This window comes from Ovis aries, chromosome 16 (assembly GCF_016772045.2).
Source record: "Ovis aries strain OAR_USU_Benz2616 breed Rambouillet chromosome 16, ARS-UI_Ramb_v3.0, whole genome shotgun sequence".
In the NCBI taxonomy this organism is placed as follows: domain Eukaryota; kingdom Metazoa; phylum Chordata; class Mammalia; order Artiodactyla; family Bovidae; genus Ovis; species Ovis aries.
The window spans coordinates 37,545,393-37,556,878 of NC_056069.1; positions in this window are offsets into that span (position 1 = coordinate 37,545,393).

The following is an 11,486-nucleotide window of genomic DNA, read 5'->3' on the forward strand; positions in this document are numbered from 1 at the left end:
AATCTATTGTATATATCTTCTTACATCATTTTTAATGACTGGGTAGCATGGTTGAACAATAAATTGTTTACTCAACCCCTGTTAAAGGATAATTAGATTGTTTCCAATTTGTTTTATAGTATATAATATTATAGAGAATGTCCTTATGTATAATCTTTGAGTGTTGAAATTACTTGGAGCAAAAAATTATATCCATATGAAAATATGGCACATGTTTTCAGTCATCCTTCCAGAAATATGATGTCAATTTGAAGTCTCTTCAGGCACAAAGGAGAAGGCAATGGCACCCCACTCCAGTACTCTTGCTTGAAAAATCCCATGGACGGAGGAGCCTGGTAGGCTGCAGTCCATGGGGTCGCTAAGAGTTGGACACGACTGAGCGACTTCACTTTCACTTTCATGCATTGGAGAAGGAAATGGCAACCCACTCCAGTGTTCTTGCCTGGAGAATCCCAGGGACGGAGGAGTCTGGTAGGAGGCCGTCTATGGGGTCGCACAGAGTCGGACACAACTGAAGCAACTTAGCAGCAGCAGCAGCAGCAGGCACAAAAGAATGTCCACTTCTCAACACTCTCAATGTCACTGAGTATTATAAATTCTTTTAAACTTGGACAGTCCAGCAAGTCTGTCTGTCTTTCTTTCCATTTTGTTTATTAATTAAGCTGAATATCTTTTCTTACACTTATTGTTCATTTGCATTTTATCTTCTGGCATTTTTCTTATCATTTACATATGTTTCTATTATAGCAGCCATATATCTCAATTATTTATAATTCTTTATATATTATGAACTTTAACTTTTTGATCCTATTAACAAATATAAACATGTTTTTCTAAGTTATTGTATTATAATTTTTCCTATGATGTACTTTCGACACTATTTATTTAAAATGATCAGATCTCTATATTTTTCCTACCCTTACTACTTGATTAGTTGTATTTTAAAGTACAAGGATACATAGAATTATGAAGTAGAAACCTTTCCTCGGATTGTCAGTGCCACCATTTTGTGAGGTATGTCATATGATTTGTTTGATTTGTCTTCTGCCCTCCTGAAAGTATTTTTACAAAAGTCTTCCTGTTAGAATTTCATTAAAATGTAACAAACTAACAATAACATAACCAGAAAGTAACTTTAATCTGAGGGATGGCTCACATACAATAAGAGACAATTCATTTTCACGTTATTTCATCTTCTCCAGATACTCAGAGCCTTCACACAGACTCTGGTCTAGACAAGAAAATCGTTCTTCCTTGAAAGCTTCCAGCCCTAGAAAAGCATAGCAACCTTTAGAACCTCTCAATCTTTTATATCCTGTAAAACATCACCAGGTCTGTGCCTTGCTGCCTTAGAACGTTAAGAGTCACTATCAACTGTTGATGTTTTGGGCTTTCCTGATGGCTCAGTGGTAAGGAATCTGCCTGCCAATGCAGGAGATGCAAGTTCAATCCCTGATCCGGGAAGATCCCACATGCAGCAGGAAACTAAACCTGTGCACAACTTCTTTTTTTTTTTTTTTTTGTGCACAACTTCTGAGCCTGAGCTCTAGAGCCCCAGAGCTGCAACTACTGAAGCTTGCATGAGACGCTTCTGCACCCCACCTAAAGATTAGCCCCTGCTCTCCTTAATTAGAGAAAAGCCCTCGAAGTAATGAAGACCCAACACAGCCAAAAGTAAATAAATAAAATTTGAAAAAAAAAAACTGCCGATGTTTGCTATAACACCTCTGTGAACATTGTTTTATGAAAAACTCTTTCTTCTTTTAAGTTGTCTTTGACAAAAAAATCACAAAGATGGGATTGCTGGATCAAAGGATATAAATATTTATTTAGCTCTCGTTGTCTAGTACTATGGAGGCTTTGCTTGCAGCTCAGCTGATAAAGAATCCATCTGCAATGCAGGAGACCCCAGTCTGATTTCTGGCTCAGGGAGATCCCCTGGAGAAGGGTTAGGCCACCCACTCCAGTATTCTTGGGCTTCCCTAGTGACTCAGATGATAAAGAATCTGCCTGTAATACGGGAGACCTAGGTTTGATCCCTGAGTTGGGAATATCCCCTAGAGGAGGACATGGCAACACACTTCAGTATGCTTGTCTGAAGAATCCCGATGGACAGAGGAGCCTGGCAGGCTACAGTCCATGGGGTCCCAAAGCACTGGACACAACTGAGCAACTAAACACATCTAGTACTATATTTTTCTCCAAATGGACGATACTACTAAAAGTGATTTGTGTTTTCATTCCATTTCAACTTTAATAGTTTTGAGTATTATTAATAATTATTTTAGTTTACTGAGCATAAAAGAGAAGAGTATGAATAGTTTTAAATTCGTATTACTTTGATTTTCTCACATCTTAGCTTTCCATGTTCTTTTGTGTATATATTAAGTTTTTAAAATCATGATAAAATTTATTCGATGTCTCTAGAGATTTAAAATAGGTAGGAAAAAACTGGAAAAATCTCTTTTTAAAAATAAAGAAAATATACCTTTTTGAGCAGAAAAATAATAAAAATACAAAATAATACATTCTCAATCCCTGGATTCATTTTTCATTAGTCTTTGCAGGCATTTTTACAGGTGTAATCAAATTTAGAATTGGACCTGAAATTTTCCACAAATTTCCAGATGGCAGCTAGAATGATCTTTTAGAAACATTAGCTTAAGACCCTTAAATAAAAGTCTCAAACCCTGGGGCTACCCTGGGGCTACCCTCGTGGCTCAGATGGTAAAGAGTCTGCCTGCAATGTGGGAGATCTGGATTTGATCCCTGGGTCAGGGAAGATCCCCTGGAGAAGGGAATGACTACCTACTCTAGCATTCTTGACAGAAGAATCCTATACATTGCTTTTTAGCCTCACCATGATCTGACCTCTATCTGCTCTTCCAGTTTCACTCTCAGTCCTGGCCTTGTGTTATGTTAGTTCAGGAAATCTCTTGTTGTTAGTACCCAGTACACTGTCCCTTCTGCCTGAAAGGTTTCCCCAACATTCTTTTCTCCAAACACATCTTCATTCTTCAGCTCTTGGACTATTAGTGAAGATGAAGTTTGATGAAGATTGTCAAGGAAGGATCTCTAAAAAGTGACAATTACATGGAGATCACATTAAAAAAATAATACAGAAACATATATCTTGGGCCTCTCCCAAGAAGCCTTATGCATTTAAAGGGTCCTGAAGTTTAACTTTCATAATAAATCCACTTTTGCGTGTTAATATCTGCTTGACCTCTGTTACAGGGTCATGGAGATTTAAAAAATAGCATATCTGGGAACAAAATGAAATTTAAATTATTCAATTTAGAGGAGTTACCACTTTTCTTAATATTTTTCTTTTCATAGGGACAACAATACAATTATTTAATCTCAATAAACTGACAAATGTTATCTAGACTGATAAACAAAGATAATCATTTGTTCATTTAATTTATGGATCACTCTACTCTTTGGGGGATGTTAGCTTGTCTGTACTGTGCACAAATCAGCCACAATAATACATTTTGCTTGAGTTAATACATTTTCCTTAACACTAATAGTTGCATTTAAAAACATATTTTGATGGGCTTGTGGCATCCTCCAATAAAAGTAGTTAAATGATTATATCAATATATAAAGAGAAGTGCCAGACTAATTTTCTGGTCCTTAATAGATATAGGTTGAAGTGAAAAAGTGGAAGTGTTGGTTGCTCAAGTCATGTCCAACTCTTTGTGACCCCATGGACTGTAGCCCGCCAGGCTCTTCTCTCCATGGAATTCTCCAGGCAAGAATATTGGAGTGGGTAGCCATTTCCTCCTCTAGGGGATCTTCTTGACCCAGGGATTGAACTGGAGTCTCCTGCATTGTGGTCAGATTCCTTGCTGTCTGAGCCACCAGCGAAGCCCAGATATAGGTTGTTCAGTCACTCAGTCGTGTCCAACTCTTTCTGACTTCATGGACTGTAGCACGCCAGGCTTTCCCTGCCCTTTACACTCCCGGCCATTGCTCAAACTCATGTCCATTGAGTCAGTGATGCCATCCAACCAGCTCACCCTATGTTGCCCCCATCTCCTCCTGCCCTCAACCATTACCAGCATCAGGGGTACAATTTTTTTATATTTATTTTTCTGCCCAACAGACAAGAACTTTAGCATGCAATACATCTTTTCTCCATGATATACCTCATTAATTTTTACAATCAGTGATAATTAGTTTAAATTAATTTTCATTGGCATATAGTTGCTTTTACAATGTTGTATTAGTTTCTGCTGTACAGCAAAATGAATCAGTTATATGTATATACACATATATCCCATCTTTTTTAGATTTCCTTCCCGTTTAGGTCACCGTAGAGCACTGAGTAGAGTTCCCTCTGCTATACAGTTGGTTCTCATTAGTTACCTATTTTTATTTTTATTTTTTAGCATTCCCCAAGCATGCTGCTAATGAGCCGTCTTTTTCCATCAGGTGGCCAAAGTATTGGATCTTCAGCTTCAGCATCAGTCTTTCTGATGACTATTTAGGGTTGATAGTTGTTAGATATTCACTACAATATATACTTGTAAAAAGAAATTCAGCTGATGAGTAATAGAGAAGGGCCCTTCATGTAGCGGGCTAAGCAGAGGGCAGGAAGACAGGTTCTTGAAGAGGAGACAGAAGAGGATGAAGGCAAACTCCAACTACTTTGCAAGTCTTTGGACTAGTCTGGGACAAAAGGGCATAAAGATGAGCATTTTTATACTGTTATGAAATTTTTTTATGATTTTCCTTTTCAATTGCTTTAATTAAATTCAAATGAAAGTCAATTCTGTTTTGTGTTTCAAAATAAAATAAATCTGTAATGAGTATTCATCTTGAGAATTTATAAATGTTTAAGTATACATTATGCCTATGATTCCAAAATTTTATTTTCAAAGTATATCTTGTGGTTATCCATTCATTCACTTAACAAATATTTTTTAAGCATCAACTAGGACACGACTGAGCGACTTCACTTTCACTTTTCAGTTTCATGCATTGGAGAAGGAAATGGCAACCCACTCTAGTGTTCTTGCCTGGAGAATCCCAGGGACGGGAGAGCCTGGTGGGCTGCCGTCTATGGGGTCGCACAGAGTCAGACACGACTGAAGCGACTTAGCAGCAGCAGCTGCAGCAGCAGCAGCAGCAGCAGCAGCAGCAGCAGTATTTATTTGGGGGCTTCCCTGGTGGCTAAATTGGTAAAGAATCCACCCACAATGCAGAAGACATGAGTTCAATCCCTGGGTCAGGAAGATCCCCTGGAGAAGGGAATGGCAACTCATTCCAGTATTCTTGCCTGAAGAATCCCATGGGCAGAGCAGCCTGGCAGGCTAGATACAGTCTATGGGCCAACACAACTGAGCAACTAAGAGTCCGACACAACTGAGCGACTAAGCATGCATGAGTACTTACTGAGGAATTTTTTAAGTGCGAAGGATGCAGAGGTAAACAGAAAAGAGGTTATATTTTAGTGAGTGAAAATTGTCAGTGAATAGAAGAACAAACGAATATTGAATATGTAAGTGTGATGAGTGCTGTGAAGAAAATAAACGAGGGAGAATGATGACAGATGGTCAGGGCAAGGTCTGTCTGCGGAGACAGCAATTGAGGAGAAATGTGAATGAAATGAGAGGTGAGCCATTTCAGTGTCTGGGGAACAGTTTTCCAAGCAGAAGGAAAACAAGAGGAAAGATGAGTAAGATGCACAAGATGAGTAAGAACTTGGCATGTTTCGGGAACAGTTAAAAAAGCCGTTTTGCTTCTGGAAGAGTCGAGTTTCTGTCAGGATGAACCAACTGGCAAAATCCCTGTTCTCCTGGAACGTGCATCGTACCAGGTGAAGAGAAACAATTAAAATGAATAAACCATCACATAAGTATATGTGGGGTAGTGATAAGGGCTTTGAAGGTAAAGAGCAGATCAGGAGAAAAGGAGGAGAAAATGAGTGCTGTCTCAGGGTGGGGAGAGAAGGCTCCTTAAAGGAGATAACAGGCAGGAGAGCTGTGAGTCCAAAGGCTCTGAGAGGCTCAGAGAAAAGCAATGAGTGTGAAGGAGAGAAAAAAGCAGGGAGTCCAGTTAAGAAGTCACTTGGGTAGTCTAGATTGTAGGCAAAGGTGATTGGATTAGTGGAGGTGGAAGAAAGGTGTCAGTGTCTGGATATATTTTGTTGGTAGAGCCAAAAGGATTAAAGAATGAATTAGCTGTGGAGTGTAAGAAAATAAGAAAATTTGTTTGCTGCTAGAAGGCACTTGAAAAAAAAAAACAGGTAGAATTATGTATTTATAAATGTAATCCAGTTTGAAATGGTTATGTTTTAATTATTCAAAGATGTTAATAATGCAAATATAGATCTGATGAATCCATTCATCTAAGTTCATCTAATTGTGATGGTTTTATTTAAATAAGAAAAAATAATTCTCTTGTTTTGGCTTTTATTTAGTATCTGGCCATATATGTGTGCTCTGCTCAGTGGCTCAGTTCTATCTGATTCTTTGCTACCCTATGAACTGTAGCCCACCAGGCTCCTCTGTCCATGGGATTTTTCAGGCAAGAATGCTGGAGCGGGTTGCCAGTTCCTCCTCTAGGGAATCTCCCCAAGCCAGTGATTGAATCCAAGTATCCTATGTCTCCCTTTTTGGCAAGCAGATCTTTGCCACTGAGCCACCTAGAAAGCTCACTCTGGCCATATCAATAACACTCAAAATTAAACTACTTGGTGACAAGTTCACCAAATACTTGCTGAGCTTGGTTGGCACTGTACCTAGAACTAGGACACATGATCAATCAGGTACCAATCTGGATTCATATTTAATCTTCAAAATTACTATTTTTAGGCAGATGGACATTAATGTCCATGCTAGTGGTTGTGACACAGTATTATATAATACCACAATGTACTTTAAAAATACTCCCTATTATAATGCTGATGGGAAATATGACTACCTTTTGGCTGACTTAGGTGCTGTGGCCTTTGCAGTGTAGGTAAATTGTTTTAATTTCCTTAGGATAGAGTGACTTAGCATTCATATACAGTAATAATGAACCATATGACAAAGAAGTTTTTGAGTACATTTGATTCAAGTTAATGATGCCCGATTTAGGTTTCTTCTACAGTAACCAGATAGGATTACTCTTTGAATGTAATCCATTACTGTATAACTTTTATTTTAATACCTAGCCAAAACTGTTGGTAATAATTGTCTAATTATTTTGGTAACATTCTTAACTCATCCAGTGAATACTGCACCATCTTTTAGAACTGCATCTCTGTAATACCACAATATTTTTAAAGAAATATTTCCCAGCTTTTTAAAAAATACTATCAACGGTATCATTGCTGGCTCACTTTTTCTAACAATGGCATGATATCTCAATGAATACTTCTGTTAGTGTCACTTAACTAATTGTTACGATGAACTTTAGTCCAAGTTTAGCTTATTTTACCAAATTACAAAGATAGGGTAGCATATATGTTAATAGTTTTCTTAAAAATTTAACCTGTCCTTTATTTTTGTTATTGGCCTTTAACTATCAATGAAAAATTGTTTTCTGATGAATGACTGAGGGAGAAAAAGATGGATTTAGGCTTATAATGTATGCCTGTCATGCTTCTAATTAATACTTTGTGCATTGTTTTTGTGCATATTTTAGGGCCAATTAATATTGCAAAAGTGTTCAAATCATTAACTTTTTCTAAGCAATTCTTTCTTGTGCAATTCTTTTTTTATATTTTTAGCATAATAATTTATCTGGAATTCTTTTGTTATTCTGGTGAAATTACTGTAAATCTTTGCCTATCTGACTTCCATCCTTCAACAACTCTGAATCTTCAAAAACAGCTCTAACCCATAATTAAAATAAACACTGCAGAGAAACTGTCAAATCAAAACTTATCCTTTCTGCATCATGATGGTTGAATTAACTACATCAACAAGCAAGCAAACAAACAAAACAAAACAAAGAACCACCAGAGTACTCTGATTGAGTAATCCTGCTCGTAAAAGTGATTTTGCTAACTTTTGTTTGGTAAATCCATGAAGCAGGGGATGAGTGGAGAGAGTTAGAGAAGAAAGAGGATTGGAGGCTAAAGGGAACAACTGCAAAAGTGGCAGAGGTTAGAAAGGGCAGACGTGGTGAGAAGAAGCTATGGGCATGGGTGGCAACAGAGAGCCCTAGATGAGGAAATAGAGGTTGGTCAGCTCTGCAGCCCACCTGCTCTGGGGCTCCTGAGAGCATAGCTCCTTTGTGGACTGTTTGCAGGAGAGAAGAACTGCCATGGAGGCATAACCTTTTCTTTTTTATTGAAGTATAGTTGATTTACAATATTATATCATTTCAGGGGTACAGCATAGTGATTCTATATTTTTACAGATAGTACTCCATTAGAAATTATTACACAATAATGGCCTGTCCTTTGCTATCTGCTAGAGTTTGCTCAAAGTCATGTCCATTGAGTAGATGATGGCATCCAACCATCTCATCCTCTGTCACCCGCTTCTCCTATCTTCAATCTTTCCCAGCATCAGGGTCTTTTCCATTGAGTTGACTCTTTGCATCAGGTGGAGAAACTATTGGAGTTTCAGCTTCAGCATCAGTCCTTCCAATGAATATTCAGGGTTTTGTTACCACTATATAGTTGGGTTTTTTTATCTGTATGTTTCTGTTTTACATATACATCCATTTGTATTATATATTACGTATTTTTTAGATTCCACGTGTAAGTGATATAATACAGTAGAGGCATAACCTTTCTGTAAAAGGTAGTGAGTAAATTTCTTTCAAGCTAATATAAATGAGACCCATACTTTTTCTGTTGTTCTGTTGATAAGGAATACTAAGTAACACACAGTTTAATAGTTTATGAATAATTACTTATGCCATGATTTTTGTGAAAGAAAGAACCTTAAATGTCTTCCTTTTCTATAGAATTGCTGCTGCTGCTAAGTCACTTCAGTCGTATCTGACTCTGTGCGACCCCAGAGATAGCAGCCCACCAGGCTCCCCAGTCCCTGGGATTCTCCAGGCAAGGACTGGAGTGGGTTGCCATTTCCTTCTCCAATGCATGAAACTGAAAAGTGAAAGTGAAGTCGTTCAGTCGTGTCCGACTCTTCGCGACCCCCTGGACTGCAGCCTACCAGGCTCCTCCGTCCAAGGGATTTTCAAGGCAAGAGTACTGGAGTGGGTTGCCATTGCCTTCTCCTTCTGTGGAATACTAACCTACAAATGAAATATTTTCTCTCTTATTGGCTAAATGCATTGTGCATAAATGGCAAAGTTTTAAGACCTAAATCATCTATCTGCCTTAACTAATATTTGTAGAATGAGATAGGGTACATGTGCTGTCACTTCAGTTGTATCCAACTCCTTTCAACCTCTATGGACTGTAGCTCACTCCTCTGTCCATGACATTCTCCAGGCAATAATACTGGAGTGGCTTGCCATGCCCTCCTCCAGGGGATCATCCCGACCCATGGATCGACTCGACCCAAGGATCGAACCCGCATCTCTTATGTCTCCTACATTGGCAGGTGGGTTCTTCATCACTAGTGCCACCTGGGAAGCCCTGAGATAGGGTATAAATAAATACAAATATATAAAAACCATGCTAAATGTGATTTTTATCCTTTGTAATTAGCTTCATAACTTCTGTAATTAGCTACCCAAAATAATCATTTTTGTACTTAGCTTAACCTAGACTACACTGCTCTCTTATTTTTTTCTTTTTTACTATGTGACATCTTTTAAAAAATGCATTAATGTGAAAAAAATTGGTTTGTGTATGATTCATTTTTCTGTAAACCACTAAAGTGTCATCAGCTTACAGTAACTGGAAGAAAAAGTTAGCAGTGTTTACCGTAATATAGTGCTTTTCGAAATGCTGTGTTCTGTGTAGCTGTTGTAGGCAGAATTATACTCCTACCCTACCAAAAATGTTCATGCCTTAATCCCAGACTTGGTAGATGTGATCAAATCTATGAACAAATCTATGAACTGTGAGATGAGAAGATGATCCTGGGTTATCCTGGTAGGCCCAATCCAATCATGTGAGTCCTTTAAATTGGAGAAGTTCTGGCTGTGATCAGAGAGAAGGTTCACAACAGACAAGGGTCAGAGAGATGTGATGTGATGAAGGTCTCCAACCCATTGCTGGCTTTGACAATGGAAGAAATGAGCCATGGGCCAAGGAATGCAGACAGCCACTAGAATTTGGAAGAAGGAAACAGATTCTCCCCTAGAGACTCCAAAAAGGAATGCAATTCTTTTGCTATCTTCATTTTGACCCAAGGCAGATTACAGTTCTTACAGTTCTAACCTATAGAACTGTAAGATAATAAATTTGTGTTGCTTTAAGTCTCTAAATTTGTGGTGATTTATTATGGCAGCAATAGAAAACTAAGGCTGTTTCTCAAGCCCAGTGTTGGAGAAGGGACTTCTGGTCATGATGGAAAGGCCTGGGGAAGGCCACAGACTCACCCATGATCTTCCCATTTCCTGCTTGCATCTACTTATCCTTCAACCACATAGTTTCTTATCTGCTTTATAATGTTATTGGAATTCCATGTGGGATTTTTGGGGGAGGGGGCAGCACATATATGTATGTGTATGTAGTTGTGGTTGTCATGGTTTAGTCGTTAAGTTGTGTCCTATGCTTTGCGACCCCATGGACTGTAGCCCACTAGGCTTCTCTGTCCATGGGATTTTCCAGGCAAGAATACTAGAGTGGGTTGCCATTTCCTTCTTTAAAGGATCTTCTTGACCCAGGGATTGAACCCTGGTCTCCTGCATTGCAGGCAAATTCTTTACAGCTGACCTACCAGGGAAGCCCATGTATTTATTTATAAACATTTTATTTAAATAAACATTATACATTTAAAAATAATAAGTAAATATTTTGTTTTCCAGCAGAAGTGGTTATGATTAGTAACACTTAGGGGCTTAGATTTTAGCACTATACTGAGTAGGGTTCAAATCATAGCTCTGACACTTACCAGATATAATTCCGAACATCAATTTGTTCATATGAAAATTGCAACATAAATAATAACAGTACTTATCCTTTGAGCGTTCTATGCACTCAGCACTGTTCTAAACATGTTATCTAAATTAATCTTTTAACCCTCCCAAATGGAAACTAGTAATAAGATGATTCAGTTCAGTTCAGTCACTCAGTCATGTCCGACTCTTTGTTACCCGATGAATTGTAACATGCCAGGCCTCCCTGTCCATCACCAACTCCCCGAGTTCACCCAAACTCATGTGCATTGAGTCGGTAATGCCGTCCAGCCATCTCATCCTCTGTCGTCCCCTTCTCCTTCTGCCTGCAATCCCTCTCAGCATCAGGGTCTTTTCCAATGAGTCAACTCTCCGCATGAGGTGGCCAAAGTATTGGAGTTGCAGCCTCAGCATCAGTCCTTCCAATGAACACCCAAGACTTTCTCCTTTAAGATGGACTGGTTGGATCTCCTTGCAGTCCAAGGGACTCTCAAGAGTCTTCT